A 20,432-nucleotide genomic window follows, 5' to 3' on the forward strand; every position below is an offset into this window, starting at 1 on the left:
GGGGGAGGCTAGATTGTATATTCTAGTAGCCCGTGTCATGCACTTAGATCTCAAGTCCTAGATGGCATTGACCATGTGGATAGCAGCAAGCTAGGTGTGGGCTCACTCATGTATTCACTTGGAGAGCATGCCTAGATACGCAGGAGCTCAGGACGTAAGGCCAGAAGAAAGAGGTCCTCACCTCCAGGCTTTAGAAGACCCACCATTTACAGAATGACTGACCAGACACTCAGTCGGGCATTTCAGAGGAGGCAAGGAAGGCGCTCGCCTTGGCTGCAAAATGTATGTGGGCACCAAAAGAAAAAAATGACTAATAAAGGTAATATTTATAAAAACCAAATTTGGTGGAAAAACTTATAGTGAGCAAAATGTCACATTTTAAAATAACAACAGGCCGTTCTGGTTTGACAACTCCGCACTACTGGGCAAGGGAAACAAGTGATTCCTAGCCAGCCAGGGGTTGCACATCCTGTAGGTCCCCGCGGACTGAGTTTCTGTGGTTGACGATGGAGTGTAAATACGGTCCACATGGGGCTTTGCATACAGTACCGTATGTGTGTTTGTAGAGCCTTTATTCACTTTACCCACTTGGCTCAAAATCTGGGAGGATGTTTTGCTAAGCACGTGCAGGGGTGTACACCTGCCTCGTGTCTCAGGCTCTGCTGCAGCTCTGCGGAGCATTGCCTATTCTTTCTGTGCTGCAGAGTATTACTGCGACGATGGCCACAGCTCCCCACTTCGCACAAGGGAAAACAGAAGCTGGCAGAGGCCTGGCAGAACAGACCAGACATGAATGCTGTAATCCGGTCATGTCCTCCTTCAAGATGGGTGTCGGGTAAAAGGTGATCATTTTGGCCGAGGACATCTGGAGACAATTTTGGTTCTGATGTGACATTGCATTTCAGAGACAGTGCTGATCCCGGTGCATTCAAAGACAGGTAAGCTCAGCTCCCCGCTCCTGCAGAAGCCTTGGTGTGCATGGGAGGGAACGACTTGGATGTAACCTGGCAAATGCTGCGGAGGGCCCCAGGGAGCTGGGGGGCTGCCAGCGTGACCAGCTCAGGCACCTGGTGGAGGACTCTGCCTGAGCACAGCATTCCCCAAGCAGTGGAGCAGGCGACTACTGTCAGGTCAGGGCTGACTTCCAAACAGGCCACAGCATGCTCGCCCCCCGCCCCCCACCCCGCTCCTTGTCAGGCTGCTGCGAGAATCCAGTGATATTGGTGGCATGAACGTAAGGGCGCTTGAACACTGGTTTTTACTATGGAATATGTTCCCATGTCTACGACAACTTCCCTTCTACCTCTATGCCGCAGCCACTGGATTCTTGGCCCCAGATTAACCACCCTTGGCAGTGTCCTGTGCATCGATGGGGAAACAGTATGTGAATAGACAGGTGGTCATATCCCACATGCCAGCAGTATCACCTTTACGTCATTCTACAGCAGCGTTTCCCCACCTCAGCACTACTGCTACCCTGGCCTGGAACATTCTCCGCTGAGGGGCCGTCCTGGGCACTGTGGGCTGCCCAGCAGCACCCTTGCCTACCACCCGCTGACTGCTAGCAGCGCCCCCATCCTGTTGTGGCTGCCAGAAATATCCCCATACATTGCCAAATGTCCCAGCAGTGGATAAACAAGAGGAAAAAGATTCAAAGGGATGAAAAGCAGATATCTGAGAGAGGGAAAAAAAAGAAGGTGCCCGTGTGGAGAAATGAAAGCTCAAATGTTATGACTTAAGTATTTAAAGAATATGCTCACGCAGGATGGTGACCATGAACTCTCTGTCCACAGGGCAGAGTAAGGAGTGGATTTAAGTGGGAGAGAACTGGCGCCTGGTCCCCCACACGACTGAACGTTAACACCAGCTCCTGGCCTGCCTTTTCCTTCCTGCTGATGTTTCCGAGCAGCAGTTCTCCGAGCTTCTTCCAGACGTGTGACTTCCCTGTGGTCTCACCCCCAGACATGCCTCCCGGCAGGGCCCCCACATGCCAATCTTTGCTCCCACCTAGATCAAAGAAGGGACTGCCTCCTGTCCCCAAGCCAGAGCACACTGCAGCCTCTCAACACTGAAGGGAGAAAAGGGACAGCAAGGAGCTACTGAACATATGGACAAAACGCAACAAATAAAATGGATTTAATGAACAATCCAGGGAGGAGATTTTGGAAGTAGAATGGGATATAACAAACTCTGCCAACCTTTTTTTTTTTTTTTGTCCAGAAGAGGTCAGAACTGATCACCAAAATCCCCAGTTTCTGGGTAACAACACGTGTCAACCACGCACAAGTGTCTGCACTGCTGGGGAAAGGGGATGAAGAGGCGCTGCATTACTGGCCAAGAGTTCACGTGATGGAACTTGAAGATAGTACATCAGGTTATAGAATAGATGAATATTTTCATGAAAATCCCTATATGAAAACCAAAATTCTCTCCAGAGAATTTTATCTGAATGAGATGAGAGTGGTGATTCATTTTCTTTTTTTTTAAGATTTTATTTATTTATTCTTAGAGAGGGAAGGGAGGGAGAGAGAGAGAGAGAGAGAGAGAGAGAGACAAACATCAATGTGTGGTTACTGGGGGTCATGGCCTGCAACCCAGGCATGTGCCCTGACTGGGAATCGAACCTGCGACACTTTGGTTTGCAGCCCGCGCTCAATCCATTGAGCTACGCCAGCCAGGGCTGGTGATTCATTTTCAAAGTCCACTGACATTAAGCGGCAATCTCGGAAGGATATGACAAAACGTTCGAGTGGGACGCAGAGCGAAGGCAGGCAGCGTGAGGAACCGGACAACGTCTTCACCCGCTTTACCGACCATTCTGATGCAGGTGCAGATGAATCAGGAGAAGCCAGCAACGCTGACATGTGGCCAAACCCACTACAGTACTGCTTGGTCCCTGACATGGATGATAAAGAAGGGGGAGGAGAAGACGATGGTGATGAAGAGGAAGATGAAGGAGAGGAAGATGAAGGAGAAGGTGCCTGAGGGAACACTGATGGATTCCAACCTTTGTTTTTAACTTTCTCCAGTCCCTGGGAGCAAGTCACAGTCCTTTTTTTTTTTTTTGGTTTTTGTTTTTTCTCTTGTGCTCGGTCTCCCCACGTTTGAGGTCTCCTTTCTGTCCTTCACACCATGGTTCTCACCTCATTTGGGGGCGCTGTACGTTCAGCAGAATACAGCGGGGGAAACCTCTGCCCCTTTCTGTTCCAAATTCATTTTTGTCCCTTCCTGTCTCAACAGAAACATTACGGAATCAACACACTGGGAAAAAAGAAAAACCTTCCGCTCCCTTAGCTCTGCTGGAAGCTGGAGGGTGCTAGGCACCTGTGTAGCAGCGAATAGAATTCCAGCTTTTTCCCCCTCCTTTCTCTGTATATTGGACTCAGGGATTACACTGTGTCTCTATGTGAATATGGACAGTGAGCATTTGCCAACACGTATCTGTCTACTTTCTCTTGTTTAAAAAAAAGGAACTCAAAAAGAAAAGGGGTTATAGGCCAGCTTCCCCTTTGGCACGTTTAAGTGTGATGTTTAGTGGACATCCTTGCGATTGAAGATGATGCTTTTCAAATACAATTCTTTCCGAATGGGGACTTGAGCCCTGCCACTCAGTGGGAGGGTCAGCACAACCTGTGCAATCTCATTCAGGCTTGACATTTCTCTATTGTAATTTTGGGCCTGTTCATTTTAAAATTTCTGTTTCACTGGAAGGGCAATGCTCAGTTTTAAATGTTAAAAGTGTACAAGTTGCTTTGTTACAATAAAACTGAATGTGTACACAAAGGATGGTATGCTTCCCTCTCAGAACACATAGGACTTTTCGAGTTGGAACTGCAAAACACATTGTCACACTTTGTCAACTTACCCCTGACTGGCATGGCTCAGTTGGTTGGGCATCGTCCTGCAAACCAAAGGGTTGCAGGTTCAATCCCCGGTCTTTGCAGGCTGACCCCAGGGCTGTGTTCATGGAGTAAAGGGATTTGAATCAATGCATTAAGGTCTGCATAGCTGGAAAATATTACATGTAGAATTTGCTATCAGTTTCTGAAATCTCTAAATCATTCAGGATACCAGATTGCTTAAAACTCAGTTCTGAGTATATTGTACTCTTCATTGTGTATTTCAAGTTGCTATTTTAAAAAGGTGGATGTATATATACCTGGGATGTATATATATGATAATAGCGCCTGCCACCACCATCACACAGACCTGCTGCTCTAAGCTCAGTTACACACAGGGCTATTGCTGGCGTGTCTCATTGGCTCTGTAAAATGTGGCCGAGAAGATGGGTTTTCAGTGAGAAGTCCGAACTGGTGGTTAAGAAACTCAGGTCAGGAGTACTTTTGTCTCTAAGTGCCAGCTATTGAGAATGAGCATAGCATTCTTAAACGAGACCCATCTATGTGAGTCTGGGCAAGATGGTGGACTCTGCTCTGTCTGCTAAATGCCATTGTTCCACAGAGCAACATTTTGAGAAGCTACCTAATACCTATGCTTTTTAAAAAAGATTTTGTTTATTTATTTTTAGAGGAGAAGGGAGGGAGAAAGAGAGGGAGAGAAACATCAACGTGTGGTTGCCTCTTGAGTGTGCCCTACTGGGGACCTGGCCTGCAACCCAGGCACGTGCCCTGACTGCGAATCGAACTGGCCACTCTTTGGTTCACAGGCCAGCACTCAATCCACTGAGCCACACCAGCCAGAGCTACCTATGCTTTTCAATGCTGTAAAATATAGCAGCTTAAAATGAAATGCCACTTTACTTTTTCAGAGCTAAATTAATGGGCAGCCTGGTCAAATTAAAAACTATTTGATGTATGAAACTATTCCATCAATAGGCAAAGTGTCATGAAAACCTATCTAGATGGATAGTATGTCATTTCTGCACAGGTCTCTGTTTAGTAAATGTATCACTGCATACTGGTCAGGAATCTTGCTCCAGTAAAAGAACATAGCTTTTTTTTTTTTAAAGAAAGATTTTTATGAGCAGACCAATCTAGGAAGACTAGGAATTGTTTTCTGGGGGCTCTGTGGTTAAGATCTGAGATTCTTCCATTAAAATCTGCATTAAATAGTACCCCAAAGTGTTTATTCCATGATCGCATGTCTACTATAGTGCTTTTAAGAAAACAAGCAACAGTAACTGTTTCTTCTTACAAAAGCAACACACGTTAATCCAGAAAAATGAGAAAATGTAGCTGAACTAAAAAGAAGAAACACGCAAAACACCCCTCATCCCAGTAACCAGTGAAATACCACGCTTGATGCTTTCATGAATTCACTTCCTAATTGTTTTCCACGTTCATGTATTACAGTCCTTGGGCAGATAGAAATATATCACACCTAGTACACTAGAAAGGTCAATCAACACACAATACTTTAGAGTTTGCTTTTTTTTTCATTTAATAAATTGTGAAGGGATTTCCATGTCAGAAAGTATCTACTTCCGTGTTAATTTTGAGTCTTCCACTGAACAGATGTCTTTTTAATTTAACCCATCCTCTGTTTTTGGAGATTTAACTTGCTTTCAGTGCTTTGAGATCATAACTAACAAATACTACAGCAAACTTTCCCAAAGTGGTTGTTTGTACTCCCTTCCTTTTCCCCCCTACGTCAAAATTCCACAGTCACGGGGACCACAGTATTTTTCAAACATGCAGACTTGGAAGGCTCTTGGTAAAAAATGCTAAACATCCCACAAGGAAGATTGTTCAATTTACATTCTCATGGGTGGTATCTTTTTTTTTTTAAATTAAAAAAACCTTTGCCAAAATGACACATTTCACGGTGGGCATGGAGGATGTTGCAAGAGTTATCGCATTCTGATGAAAATTGCACGGTTTTCCGGCCTTTTCTGAATTGCCTATTTGCTGTAATGCCTTTGACACTTGAGCGGTCAGTCCCCTTGAAAACGGAAGGTGAAACTAAGCAATGGGCAAAAAAGCCACCCTCGGAGGAGGAAGGTGGCTCTGCTTTCGACATTTCCACCAATCCGGAACACACAGCAAATCACCTCAGACCGCAGGAGGGCATTTTATAGGACCCCCGCCCCACACTGATTCTGGGGACTGTGTTGCAGTGGTCTGCACAGCCCCGCAGCGCTTCCTGTGCTGGGGACGCTGGGTTCTCTCCGGGCAAGAATGCCCCAGTGTAGGCGAAGGAAGTTGGCCCGAGCGGCCTCCAGAGACAAGAGGTGACAGAGCTGGCTGGGCAGGGCTGAGTGGCTGGGCGGAGCACGTGACACTCCCCGGCTGGCTGGGGGGTGGGGTGGGAAGGCCTGGCTGTGTGAGGCTGAAATCGCCTGTCACCTCTGGCAGGAGAGCGAGCCTGTCAATTTCTATCTCCATCAGACCCTGAACCCACAGGAGAGGGGATTTCGGTAACATTTTAACTCTATCTCTCAGGCATCTGAAAGCAGAAGGTAAGTTGCTTATCACGCAAAGGAACAAAACTCGAGCAGAGTGACCTAGAAAACCTCACGGCCACTTGGTGGATTTTTAAAATCTGGTGTTGAAAATAATCGGTGGCTGAGAGAGAGGGTCATATTTACCCCCAAATTAGAGCCTGGCATTCTGAACAGAAATTGTGTTCATCTGGAGGGAATGGCAGTCAAAGGCCTGGGGTTAAATATAGAAGGACACGGAAGCTGCTGGAATAAATAGCAAGGAAGCCTGGCCCTGCTCGTAAAACAATCCATTTTCACATCCCCTCCAGGGGCCCGAGGAAGGGAATGTGAAAATGGTGATTCCAGCGCAAGCGCAAGTAAACGGAGTCTCTGTGAAACTGGAATACAAATAAAAACAGTTCTTGCTTTTGTCCCTTCACAGTTCAAAAACGTTTATGTGGTTTGGCGAGCGAGGCTGATACGTTCGCTGCTTGAGTTTGAAATATGCCATTTCTAATTTACAAAATGACCACAGTTGGAATTGTCTCAGGCTTTCTAGGCACGGCTGTTGTTGATTGTGCACGAGGAATGTTGACATTGTACATATTTTCTAGAGTAGGACAATGACTCACTTCTGCAGAACGGGATAAAAATTAGAAAACGTGAAATAATGAGCTACTGTGAATTAACTCTGTCATGTCAAGACAGATCAAAAGTCTCTGCCAGAAGATTTAAGAAAACACACACAGACATGTGGACGGCCACGCTCATGCAATAAGGACTTGACTTGAAGTAATCAGATGTTCAAGGGAGTAGTATAAATATGTGTTGTCACCACCTTTTTCTTTGGCAAATACAGGTTAATGCTGGAATGTAGCTATTGGGAGTAATTAAGAGCATGATTCATCAGTGCAATTAGTATAATATTCCATAATGAATATGCTTCAAATGCAAGTGTTTGCTCTCCTGTTTCATATGCGATTTGAAAACATTGGCCCTCTATGTAAAGTATGTCCATGCGCTCTATGTTTTCACTGTCAATTTCACTTACAGAAAATATACTTATTTCTCCACTGCATTTGATAAAGACTTTTTAAAACAAAACATTAAATTATTTCCTTTTATTACTAATCCCCTTACGGCTAGCTCTCTTGAAATCCTATTACGTGCGCAGAGCCTGTAATCATTTGGATTTCTCCCTCTTTGCCGTTTGTTTCCCACAGCTGGGGGAAGGCCAAGCCAGCTGCGCGCAGCGAGCTCAGCGCCCAGAAGGGAGGTTGGAGCTGGCTTCCCCGCCACTGGCTCCTCACCTCCAGAGACACTCAGGGTCTCCCCATAGCCCAGCCAGCCTGCCCACCACTTCTCGCCACCTCCCGCGGGCCCCCGAGGCTGTCACGTGGTGGCGTGGGGCCCGCCTCCGGTGACGTCACCGCGCTCGCAGCCCTGGCGTTGAAGAAAGGATGCTCTAGCTAGGATGCTGTGCAGGTGGGTGGCCGGGCTACGCCATGCGGCACTGCAGGTAAGGGGCGCGCGTCTCCTAGTCCCACCCGCAGGCCTGCGTCCCGGCAGCGCCCCAGGAAGGCAAAGCGGGGTCTCTGCTTGCTCCAGTTTTGCATGCACCAGGTTCGGGGGCGGGGGAGAGAGGGGCTGTTGCAGGCCAGCGTGACTTGGGTCTTTTGCATGCCCATCCCAGGAAAGTGGGCAGGGGCCAGGCAGGAAGACTTGGTCTCTTGCTCAGGAGGGAAAAAATCTGGAATGATCACTAATACAGGCTTTCGAAGGAGAGAGTAGGGCCTGGTCAAGATAACTAGCAGCTATTTCCAGCTGTCATTGTGCTTCTTAAATAACGGTCCATTTACGAATTGTGACCGGGATTTGTCCTCAGAATTGAGCCTGATTTCTTTCAAGCAAAAGCTGCTTTGCTTTGAATGCAACGGAAACTTCTTCATTAGCAGTTTAAAGAGCTAGACATGCAATCCGAAGCGTTTTTGCATTATTTTGCAAGGTTGCAGCCTTTAAAGGGGGTAGCTCATAAATGTATTTTCTCCCCTCCAGGTGTTTGAAGTAGATTTAAAAATAACAGTAGCCAATAATATCGACTCCAATACAATGCAGCCCCTAAAGAGAACATGTGAGGAAAAAGAGAGAGTGAATCAGCTCTCTTAAGAACAAAATGGTCTTTGGAAGAGGGTGGGGGTGGAGGCAAGCACAAAAACCCAAGAATTCCCAGTGTTGTTGTGAATCCCCTTGCAGAATAATGAGCTTGCTGACAGGAGGGGCTGACGATGACTCAGCGGCAGATGGAAGGGGGGTCAGGTGACTTTTCGGTTCAGTGGGATTTTTACGGACTCTTGAGAGGTCCGGACGTGTGTGCAGACGCCCTCCTTTGGTTCAGAACCCACCCAAGGCGAGGACAGATGTGGGCACACGTAGGAGGAGAAAGTGGCATTCTTCCTTGTAAACCGGGCTGCCCCCTGGGAGCTGCAGCGGCAGTGAACTCTATTGGAACTCACATCGCTGATAGTGGGAGCCACCAGCCACTGTTGGGGGACTCGCAAGGCAGTGCCGTTGTCCATTGAAGAAGGCATTCCTCTCTGTGGTTGCACACCCATAATTTCCTTATTGCTGCCTTCTTCATTTGGCGCAGGTTGACTTCCTTTGGGTCCCCACCTTCGCTTGTCCCCCAGTCCAACCCGAGCAGAACAGACAATGGAGAAGGAAGTGGTGGAGACCCGGGTTCCGCTTCTGGCTTGGGGCCGTGTAACCCTGGATGAGTCACTTTGTGTCTTTGCGCCTCGGTTTTCTCATATTGGAAGGAACCCAGGAGTTGAGAGCAGCGTTTCTCCCCCTCAGCACTAGTGACATGTTAGGCTGGATCATTCTTCGTCATGGGGCTGCCCCGCACACTGTGAGATGTTTAGCGGCGTCGCTAGTCTCCACCCCCCAGATGCCAGTAACACGCCTTCCCTTCTCTCCACGTTGTGACAACGAAAAATGTCTCCAGACACTGCCCTCCTGGTGGGGGTGGGCAGGGGGCTCCACTGGTCGAATGGGAACCAATGAGTTAGAAGGTCTCTACATGTTTTTCTGGCCCCAGTAGTCTAGAATTCATTTTCCTGGGATTTGTTCGTTGCTGAGCCCTTGGTCAGAGTTCAGGTTCCCTTCTACCGTGTTGTATGTAGAGGAAATACAATGTGGAGGCTTTTTAAAAAATGCTGTGGGGTCCAGAAGTAGCTTCTGTCAAAGAGGGGCGGCTTATTTGTGTGCTCGCTGTAGCTGGGAAGCCACCTCAGCAGAAGGGGGTCGGGGGAAGAGGAGCCTGCGGACAGCAGGGCAGTGTGTGTCCGCCACCGCTGGGCTCGGCGTGCGGCACGCCTGGACGTTGTCCTTGTGTGGGGCCACTTGGAGCCTGGTGTGGGACCTGGTGTGGAGTCCCCCTCTTTATCTGCACAAGTGGGCTGAGTGGTGCCAGCAGAGGCGTTGTAAGCAGGGAACGAAAAGACCCGCGCTGCTGGCGCCGATGGTGGGCTGCGGCAGTGGGGTGTTGACCACAGGGAGGGGAGACCGAGGCAAACTGCCCCCGAGCCTTGACGTGGATACCCTCTCTGGGCAGTGGGGGTCACATGCTTTAAGCTTGCGTGTGGGACTTCCGGCTAAAGTCTGGCTCTGCCACTTGGCAGGGTGGCTCTGGCTGCTGCCCTTCCCTGCAGAGCAGTTGCCATCCCCATAAAACGGGACCAGCTGCGTGTGCTGGTCCTGCTTCCTTGCCTTTCTGCAGGGATCGGATAGACGTAAGGGGGTCTACGTGCTGGAAAATTCCCAAGAGGCAGGAAGCAGTGATGACAGTGGCTTTGTGGGTAGGGGCATAGTTGTCCTTGCCCCCCCGCCCTGGCCCGGGACTGTAATGTGTCCTTCTGCCCATTCCCCTGCCGTCCGCTGTCTCTTGGACTCTCCTGGCCCCATAAAACTTGGTCTCCCAGAGAGGGCTGATGTTCAGTGTGGAAGATGTGCAGAAGGGTGAGCACCAGCAGCCCCCTTAACCTCTGCTGGCCATTGCCTGTACAGGTCACATTCCGGGCTGTCCAGGCAGCTCCTCTGTATGCCGTACCCCAGAGTGGCCCCGTGCACCCCCGTGTGCCTTAGAGGGCTTGGCACCTTCAGTGAGCCATTGGGCCCTGTCTTTGCAACAAGTCAATATCAGGCAAAAAAAATGAAAAGGGAAGATTCTTCATCCAATGAGACTTATGAGACTGAGTAACTGCCCTGCTCAGCTCTGCTGTTATGGGACGGTTCCAGAGATTGGGTGGCTTACTATCAGCATTCATTTCTCACAGTTCTGGAGCCTGGAAGTCCAAGATCAAGGTGCTAGGTCATGGTCTGTTTTTGGTGAGAGCCCTCTACTGGGTTGCAGATGGCTGACTTCTTACTGTGTCTTCACATGGTGAGAAGAGACCCAACCAGCTCTCTGGCCTCTTAGAAGGGCACTACTGCCCTGGCTGGTGTAGCTCAGTGGATTGAGCGCGGGCTTCGAACCAAAGCATCGCAGGTTCGATTCCCAGTCAGGGTACATACCTGGGTTGCAGGCCACAGCCCCCAGCAACAACACATTGATGTTTCTCTCTCTCTCTCTCTCTCTCTTTCTTGCTCCCTTCCCTCTCTAAAAATAAATACATAAAATCTTTAAAAAATCTAAAAAAAAAAAGAAGGGCACTATTCTCATTCATGAAGGCCCCGCCCTCATAACCTGATCACCTCTCAAAGGCCTCGCCTCCTAACACCATCCCATTGGGTGTGAGGATTCAACATGTCAATTTGGAGGAGACACATTCAGTCCTTGACAGTCATCAGATATCATTGGTAGCTCTTGATTGGCTTCTGGCCTGAACAAAGATCTGTTATAGGCATTTGGAGACAGCTGGGTTATGTTTATGCAACTGCCTACTAGCTGATACGAGGACACTACTGGAAATTTTATGAGATGTGATAATCTTATGGTGTGCTAGACGCCTAGCTAAGCCCCTCCCGGATGGTAGGCAGAGGGAGAAACAGTCAGATGTTCGTTTCTGTACCATATTTCGAGATACTTTGTTGTACAGCAGTAGATAGATACACCGTGTGTATGCAGAGCCTTCCTTTTTGGAGTTGCACATTGTACTAGTCGGGGGTGAAGTGTCATGATAGAATAAGTCACTTCTTACATTTTAAAAACCATTAACGAATGGCTGGCTAGATGAACGCTCATACCCGCTTCTACATTCGACTTGTTGCAATATTATGTGTCATGTAGCCTCTGGAAAATTCTGCCCTGCACTCATAAGAGAATGAAAATGGGAAGGGTACATAATTTAAGATTATTATAAAAATATTTTGCCCTGGCTGGCGTAGCTCAGTGGATTGAGTGTGGGCTGCGAACCAAAGTGTTGCAGGTTCGATTCCCAGTCAGGGCACATGCCTGGGTTGCAGGCCATGACCCCCAGCAACCGCACATTGATGTCTCTCTCTCTCTCTCTCTCTCCCCCTCTCTCTCTCTTTCTCTCCTTTCCCTCTCTAAAAATAAATAAGTAAAATCTTTAAAAAATATTTTGACAGCATGGAACCTCATAAAAGGTCTTGGGGACCCCCAAGGTGTCCTCAGATCCCACTTGGAGGACCGCTGCTGTAGATCAACAGTTGACTTTTAAATGACTCTGGAAAATGGAGACAGAATGAGATGAGGCAAATATGGCTCAATAGCAACGCTTGTTGGGTCAGTCAGGGCTCTTCACTGGGCTCCTCTGGATGATGTTCTGTGCACCTGAAAATGTTCATGATAAGAAGTGTTTTTTTTAAAAAAGATTTTATTTATTTATTTTTTTAGAGAGGGAAGGGAGAGTGAAAGAGAGAGAGAGAGACATCAATGTACAGTTGCTGGGGGTCATGGCCTGCAACCCAGGCATGTACCCTGACTGGGAATTGAACCTGCGACGCTTTGGTTCGCAGCCCGTGCTCAATCCACTGAGCTACGCCAGCCAGGGCAAGAAGTTTTTTAAAAGGTTAGAAAAGAAATGTAGACTCTTTGGACATGCAGGGGGTTCTGACCAAGGAGGTCTGGGAGTGAGGCATGTTTCCCCCCTGAGCTCCAGGTGCCTTTGTTTGGAGATCATTTGATATCAGTGTGTCCCGTCGGGTGGTCGTTTATTGAACTAGTTCCCTGTTGCAGGACATGTGGCTCACTGAAGCTTTTATAATCGATGCTAATGGTATTGCATAGATATAAAAATGTTAAAGAGGAAGTGATCCTCTTTGATCAATCAAATGCATAGACTTCAGGTGTTGGAAGGGAGCTTCAACATCCAAGCAGCCCTCACATTTTACATAGGAGGAAGAGGTGTCCAGAGAAGTCGGGTTACTTACCCGAGGCCGTGTGACTGGTAGTGACAGAGCTGGGGAAGCACCCAGGTCCCTGGATGCCTCTACGGAATCTTCTTTTTTTCCCTCTAAGCTCAGAGGTCAGGGCCTGTGTGTGGCCCACTCCCCACTGCACACACAGCACAGAGCACATGGCACAGTATGTTCTCAGTGAACATGTGTTGAATGAAGAAGGAAGCGAGATAATAGTATCCTGAGAAGAGACTGTCAGTATCATGAGAACTGCACAGGCATTTCCATAGATGTGAGCCTCAATGTTCATTGTTTATTCGCTCAAGTAGCAAATATTTGCTGGGTCCCTGCGGTGTGTCTAGGCCAGGCTTCTTTATCCTTGACACCTTGGGCATTTGGACTGCATAGTCTATGGGGGGCGGGGCTCACCCTGCGCACAGCCACGTGCTAGACAGCATCCCTGGTGTCCACCCACTCAAGGCCAGTAGTAACTGCTGCTCCACCCCCCAGTTGTGACAACCAAAGTCCAGACATTGCCAAATGTACCCTGGTGGGCACACTTGCCCCTGGTAGAGACCTACTACTCTAGGCAGTGGGATATACTAGAATCAAATGGGTAAGGCTCATTCTCTTGTGGAAATGACTCTCCTGGTGAGGAAAGAGAAACCAAGTCCATTTTCTATATGTTGCCATCCAGTGAAATACAGGAGGGGGCCAAGGACTGACAGTGAGGGATTGAGAATGTGGCCCTAGCTGGTGTAGCTCAGTGGATTGAGCGTGGGCTGCGAACCAAAGGGTCGCAGGTTCGATTCCCAGTCAGGGTACATGCCTAGGTTGCAGGCCACGGCCCCAGCAACTGTACATTGATGTTTCTTTCTCTCTCTCTCTTTCTCCATCCCTTCCCTGTCTAAAAATAAATAACTGAAATCTTAAAAAAAAGAGAGAATGCTAGTTAGGGCGGTCACGAAGGCCTCTCTGAGGGCTAGCGTGGGAACAGGGACCTGAAGGAAGTGAGGGAGGATTTTGTGACCATCGAGGCAGCTGAGAGCTCAGGGCTGAGGGGACAGCCGGTGCAAAGGCCCTGAGGCCATGTGGGAGCTCAGCAGTAGCGCTACCGACCCTGGATCATTCTAGATGTGATAGGGGGCCACCGGGTTCTTTTGGGTCAGGGAGTGACACGTTGAGACTTGTGTTCCAAAGGGTGGCTCCCTCAGAGGTGGCCGAGGGAGAAAGCAGGGTGGCCAGGGAGCAATGAGCTAGCCCGTGCCGCCCGCTTACTTAGCAGCGATGTTGTGTTAGGCGCCTGAGGGCCCTCGCCTATCAAAGGGGGCGGATTCTGCTCCTGTAATTCCCACGTTTCCAGATGGGTCTCTCCTACCAGGTCAGGGCAGTGTTATCCTTGCGGGGCTGTGGCCACAAGGACAGCAAAAGCCCCGGCATGTATGGTCTCCATATGACAGTAGAAATGTCTCCTTCTGCCTGTCCTGTTGTGGATGAAGTCGCCTGAGTCCTCAGGCCACAGTTTGGTGGCCATGGTCGTTGGGATCACAGTTATGCCTATAGACAGCTTTCTCACTGCCCCTTGAGCCCAGGACATTCTGTGAGCTGGCTGTTTGTAGGGCCTGAGGGCTAAGTCCCTAGGCCGCTTACTGCGCCCCCCCCTCCCCCCGCCCAGATCATTCCTGGGCCATCAGGGTCTGACCCGAGCTCCCCCTCCCCTTGCCGGCCATGGTACACCCTCATCTTGGATTTCCTTCCTCCTGGACCTATTGCCCTCTGCAGCTTCGCTCACAGGGCACTTGCTTCCTGTCGTGCTGGTCTTTCTGCGGTAAGCAGGAGCGGGGACCCTGGCCGTTGGTTGGATTGGTTGGAAGCTCCAGGCCAGAGCCTTCCCTGTGGGAGGTGACTGAACTCACTCACGGGAGTCTGGGAGGGCCAGGCCAGGCCCTGGACCCTCCCATCAGCAGCAACTCCGATGCCCAGGGTAGGTCTGGGGCTTGGCCAGAGGGGGACATGCCCACAGTGGCTGCATTCTGCTCTTCTCCCTTCCTTGGTGGCCGTGGTGGCCGCAGTGGCTGGGGTGGTGGCCAGGCCTCTTTCCCTTGTGCCCACGCCGCGGTTTTTACGTCTGTCTATGGGCTGACTGTGCTTCCCTGCCTTTTGGGTCTTCGTTTCTTTTCTGGCTGTAGATGACTAAATGGGGTACTTATTTTTCCCCCGCGCTGTAACCCTTGGAGGTGCTAGCTGCTTTGAAAGGCTTTGTGGTTCATCGTTAGGAGGGCTGCCCTCCTCGATGACAGATGAGTCATTTTTCCTCTTCGCTTAGCCACGCCTTCTACCAGCACGGCTTTGGCCCCGAGCTTAGGAATGGACTGCCATGTCAGCGCTGTCCTTGGCAACCCAGCTAGAATATGGGTAGGCCGCCCTGCGGCCATGTTCCTCTGTGGCCTTGCTCCAAGGACAGTGGGAGGAACACCTCAGGGCTGTACTCGATGACTCCCTGCACTTAACCGGGGCAAAGTTGCTAGCGATGAGGAGCTGTTCAAACCTGATTTTTTCCACAAGGGAGTGTACCCTGCATGAGCAGAACAGAGACTGTTGTGGGAGAGCGTGGTCCATGAGGGGGTCAGTACGCAGCAGTCCCAGGTGAGTGAGGGACACAGAACAGCTGTCGTGGGCTGAATCGCGTCCCCCCAAATTAGTACGTGAAGGTTGCAGCCCCTCCGAGTGCGACATTATTTGCAGACAGTGTCATGACACAGGTGATCAAGTTAAAATGATGTCATTAGGGGGGCCCTAACCCAGTCTCATTGGTGTCCTTATAAGAAGAGGGAGTTTCCATGCACACAGGCCCAGGGGAAAGACCCCGTGAAGGGGCGCAGGGAGAAGACAGCCCTGCACGAGCCAGGGAACGAGCCTGACACCGCTGCGACCTCAGACCCGTGGCCTCCGGCTCTGTGAGGCCAGCGTCTCTGTTATCTGCGCCATCCAGTCTCTGGCGCTGAGTGTGGCAGCCCGCGGGGATGAACGGGGCGAGGTGGTTTCAGGGAAGTGTGAGCCATCGGCCACCTGCGAGGTCACAGGGAAGCCAGCAGGCTTTGACTTGTCCCTGGAGCCTGCTAGGGCCTTTGAGGCCTCTGGTCTGGAACCCTTGGGCCCAGGACCTCTCCTTTCCTCTGCCTCAGTTTGTTTAACAAAGGGCCGAGGGTGGTCGTATATCATTCAGAGCCCGTCCACAGCGCTATGGACTGAATATGGGAGATGGGTTTAGAAGGATGCCCCAGACCAACCTGTTGTCATTGGTGTTGTGGTGAGCAGGAGTCTCTGGGCCTCAGAGCCCTCCCGCCCCTCTCCCTGTCCCCTGAGGTGGGGATGTGACAACACTGACTTCATTGTTTCACCTAACGCCACAGGATTTCGCCCGAGTCCCTTTCCTATTCACAGACCCTGTTTCAAAAGGAGACAGATAGCAGCACGGCCCTGGAGCTACAACACCTGCTCCTCAGTCCTGCAGCCCCCGGCTGGGGCTGGAGGAGCACGGAGCACCTGGGCCTGGGAGGTGGGCCAAGGAGGAAGGAGGAGGAGGAGGAGGAAGTGACCCTCCCCACTCCACTGGCTTCAGGCCCAATTTTGAAATGGGGAAAGTTGAATTCTCACATCTGTTTCTGCACGTCCTTTGTCTCTCAGCTTCTCTCTTACTGGGACGTGACCCTGTCCTGGGTCCTGTGACCCTTGGCCCCCTCACCACGTGGCCACTGAGATCTGCTCTGTCGATACCCCTCGGTCTTTGCCCTCCTGGGGACCCCAGCTTGTGGTCTGGAGGGTTAGTTGGAAGGGGCAAATGACCCATGGCCCCTCAGTGTTCTAAGGGTGTCTGCATTGAAAAAAGGGAGGCTCCGAGATTCCGAGTGAATAATGAAATGGGTGACGTCGCAGGCAAAGCCAGGTGAAAATATGGGCCCTGATGCCCACGTGTGGTCCTCTCCCACCCTGGCCACTCAGAGCTGACCTGTGCCACCCATAGGATACTGCGGAAGGGATGGCCTATGACTTCCAAGGCTGGGTCACAGTAGATCCCACTGCTTCTGCTTTGTCCCTCAGATTACGTGCTCCGGAAAAGGCCGGCTGCCACGTCCCGGGGGCACCGAGAAGTTCTGTGGAGGTGCAGGGTGGAGCATAACCGAGGCCTCCTGCCAAAAGCCCACACCGACTTGCCAGCATGTCTGGGAGCCTCCTGGAAAGTGGGACCTCCTGCTCCTGTTAACCCTTCAGATGGCTGTAGGCAGGGCCAGTAGTTCCACCACAATCCCCTAGGAGACCTCGAGCCAGGAAGACCCAACCAAGTCTCTCCCGACGTCCTGGCTCACAGAAACTGTAAGATCCCACATGGTTATGTGTAGCTGCTGAGTTCTGGCCTAACGCGTTATGCAGCACTGGGTAGCAAATACAACTGGTAAGAGCCCGAAGTTTTCTGGGAGAAGAGGTCAGCTCCCCAGCCTGTGGTTACCGCAGTCTTGCCTTTTCCAAAGCCCCGCCATTCTCCGATGGCCCCGCGAGTGTTCCTGGTGTGTGTCCTGTCTCTCATCGAAGGGAGGAGAGGAGCTTCTTGCCGGATTTGGGTATATCGATGCTAAGTTAGGGCACATTGATGATGACTCTGAGTGTATTGATTTTTTAAAAAGATTTTATTTATTTATTTTTAGAGAGGGAAGGGAGGGAGAAAGAGAGAGAGAGAGAAACATCCATGTGCGGTTGCTGGGGGCCGTGGCCTGCACCCCAGGCATGTACCCTGACTGGGAATTGAACCTGCGACACTTTGGTTCACAGCCTGTGCTCAATCCACTGAGCTACGCCAGCCAGGGCTTGAGTGTATTGATTTTAAGTTAATGGACAGTTGCCCATATTTCATGAAAACGTTTATCTGCACATCCATCTTCATGGCCTGGAGACTTCGCTACAGTAGCCCCCAAATGCCAATGGGGTTTGGGTGTCTGGCCACCCCCTTCTGGTCCCTGGCATTTTTATGTGGCATCTCCTGTTTTCCTCCTCCCTAGTGAACGGGACCCGACCTGTAACACCGCAGGGAGCCCATGTCCTGAAAAAAAAAAGCACATCAACGCCAGTTTTTGACCTGAACCATTTCAGTGGGAGATCATTTTTGTAAGAGATGACAGTAGAGGCATTTTACAAGAGAAGGAAAGTATTTCATGGGCACTTCGGTTGAGTAATTGTCCTGGTGCACGTGTCTTTTTTCTCTTGCTGCTTTTCAGCTGTCTTCTTTTGCCCTGGGTTAACAATTTGATCAGGATGTATCTGTTGGTTCGTTCTTTTTTTTTTTTTTTTTTTTTGTGATTGGGATTTGTGGAGCTTCTTCTATCTGTGGGGTTGTAGTCGAACGTTCTGACTCTTTGTATAGGAAGGTGTTTCCTGTAGTACTGTTTGAATCAGCTCATCCAAATTGATTTCAGAGAAACTTCTTGAGAAAGTTTTACAGCGGTTCCCCTGTCACGTCCTCCACTGCGATAAGAACATGGGGTTTGGCCCGGCCAGGCCCCGGGCCCCCGGCCCCAGGCCTCAGGCACTGAGTATCTCTTCCTTGTTTGTTCAGTTTCTCAACTTGTCACTGCTGACATTTCGGGTGGGGTCATCCTTTGCACAGCCCTGGCCTACGCATTCCAGGGGCTTTAGCGGCGTCCCTGGTGTCTGTCCACTGGATGCCAGGAGTGCCCCTGTCAGACGTGACAGCTCTGCAGACATTGCCCAGCATCCCCTGGAGGCAGAATTGCCTGTTGGGTATGTTTCCATTGGTCTCTGCCGCCTGGCTTCTTCCCCCTCCTGTACACACCCACTATGGCCGGTGGCTCCCAGGGTAACCAGCCCTAGAAAGAGACACTTCCTTTTTCTCCATTGCACTCGTGTGGCCTTGTGGGGGTCCCACGCGTCCCCCATAGGCAGGCATTGTGCCTGGCTGTTGGGGCTGCCGAATGTTCACCCGGAAAATGGGCTGGTGATGCGCCCGCGCCTGACTGTTGGGCCCACACCTAACTGTGGGGCCCTGGGGCCTCTCCGCCCGCAGCAACCCCACTCTCAACGTTAGTGCTTTCGTGTCCCCTTTCAGTCCTTGCCTCCTCCAGGCCACGCCCCATGTTGCTTTCAGATGCCCATTTTAAAGCACACTCCTTGAAACACAAAGCCTCAACAAACGACAACAAAAGCGTGCCTCAAAAGAAACTGAGCAGTTTTTAATCTTTTTTTTTAAAAAAAGATTTTATCTATTTTTAGAGAGAGGAGGAGGGAAGGAGAGAGGGAGAGAAACGTCAATGTGTGAGACAGACATTTCCTGGTTGCGCCTCGCGTCTCCCCAAGCAGGGACCTGGCCTGCAGCCCATGTACACACCCAGACTAGGAATTGAACCAGAGACCGTTTGGTGTTTGAGATGGTGCTCAACCCACTGAGCCATGCCAGTCGGGGGAAAAGTGAGCATTTTTAGACGGCCTGACATGTCTTCCCATGTAACCAGGGGTTTTCTTTCCAGCACAGTCCCCTCTACCTGAACCCCAAGGCCCTTGAGAGTGGGGGCGAGTCTGTGGGAGAAAGGCGACAATACCGATGCCAGAAGAAGGGATGGGTGCCCCTGAGCGAAAACCACACACAAAAACTGTGCCTAACAATGTGCATTTACTGATGGGCAGGCCACACTTTTATAGTTCTTAATAAGATCGCAAAATAGCACAAAGTTGCCAACAAGCACGTAACACCTAAATGTATGGCTTCTCGGATTGTAAAAGGCACATCTGTGTCACCCCCTGACGCCTGGCATCATTGATATGGTTCTGTATAGGTGGGGTCACACACTGTATTCTGATGTGTCTGACGCGGTCAACGTGCTGTGTTTAAGACTCTTCCATTACCGGTACATTTGGGGGCCATTTGAGGTAGAGGGAGGCAGAGGAAGAGAAGCCCCTGAAGGGTGTGAAGGTGTCCTGCCGTGTCTTGAGTGGAGGCTGGAGTTGCATATTGGAGCACATGGAGAAAGGTCGAGGCATTCCCCGCCGGTGTTTTTGGGCTGCTCCAGCTTACTACAGGCAGAAGAACTGCGTGTACAGCACCATCTGGTGGCCATGTGATGCAACGACACCCCCTGGGAGACCAGCTGCACCCAGCATGGTGGCCTTCAGAGGAGCGGTGAGCACCAAGGAGCTGGCAGCCAGCAGACACCAGCCCCTGAGCTCAGTGCCGTGTAGGATCCGCGTAGGTTGCACGGAAAGTGAGTCTGGAAACTGTGCTCGTGATTTGTTGTTGGAGCTCCTGGCAAACCTGTGAGAAATGAAGCTTTTGGGAAGTGTTTTTTTTTTTTCTTTAGCAGCCATTTAACCAAGGTCTGGCTCTGAACTCTGCGTTCTCAGGTGCTCTCCTCCCTGTGTCCAAAACCTTTCACGGTGCCTTGTGCTGTGGGTGACCTCCAGCTCCGTGGGCTGCAAACAGTTTATAGAACAATGGTGTGGTCATATTTTTATTTAGGAACCAAGGGTTTCTGGGATCTTGCAGCATTTAAATAGCTAATCCATTAGAGAAATTTTTCTGGTTGTAGGACATCATACAAACCCCAGACTGTGTGTGTTCATGTATGTGCAAGTGTGTATATGCATGTGCATGTGCATGTGTGCGCACGACCGCCTTTTATTTTCC

The 20,432-nt window shown here is 50.3% G+C and overlaps 1 protein-coding gene, 1 long non-coding RNA gene and 1 pseudogene across 5 annotated transcripts in view; 2 read left to right on the forward strand and 1 right to left on the reverse strand.

The window, feature by feature from the left end:
- The first annotated feature begins 719 nt into the window (after nucleotides 1-719).
- LOC114505564 lies at nucleotides 720-3,077 on the forward strand (annotated as a pseudogene).
- A 977-nt stretch (nucleotides 3,078-4,054) lies between these two features.
- LOC118498371 lies at nucleotides 4,055-4,816 on the reverse strand. The gene is made up of 2 exons (XR_004900869.1): nucleotides 4,707-4,816; nucleotides 4,055-4,489 (listed from the first exon to the last, which is right to left on the reverse strand). It is a non-coding gene; the product is annotated as an uncharacterized LOC118498371 (long non-coding RNA).
- A 1,433-nt stretch (nucleotides 4,817-6,249) lies between these two features.
- CLCN4 (chloride voltage-gated channel 4) overlaps nucleotides 6,250-20,432 on the forward strand; it is a 55,215-nt gene continuing 41,032 nt past the window's right edge. The window contains exons 1-2 of one of the 4 annotated variants that reach the window (XM_028522271.2): nucleotides 6,250-6,418; nucleotides 7,606-7,901. The gene's annotated coding sequence lies outside the window, so the exon portion shown is untranslated. The remainder of the gene's footprint in view (nucleotides 6,419-7,605; nucleotides 7,902-20,432) is intronic. The other 3 variants (XM_028522272.2, XM_036016286.1, XM_036016287.1) reach the window with 3 other exon arrangements.

Source organism: Phyllostomus discolor, chromosome X (genome assembly GCF_004126475.2).
Source record: "Phyllostomus discolor isolate MPI-MPIP mPhyDis1 chromosome X, mPhyDis1.pri.v3, whole genome shotgun sequence".
In the NCBI taxonomy this organism is placed as follows: Eukaryota; Metazoa; Chordata; class Mammalia; order Chiroptera; family Phyllostomidae; genus Phyllostomus; species Phyllostomus discolor.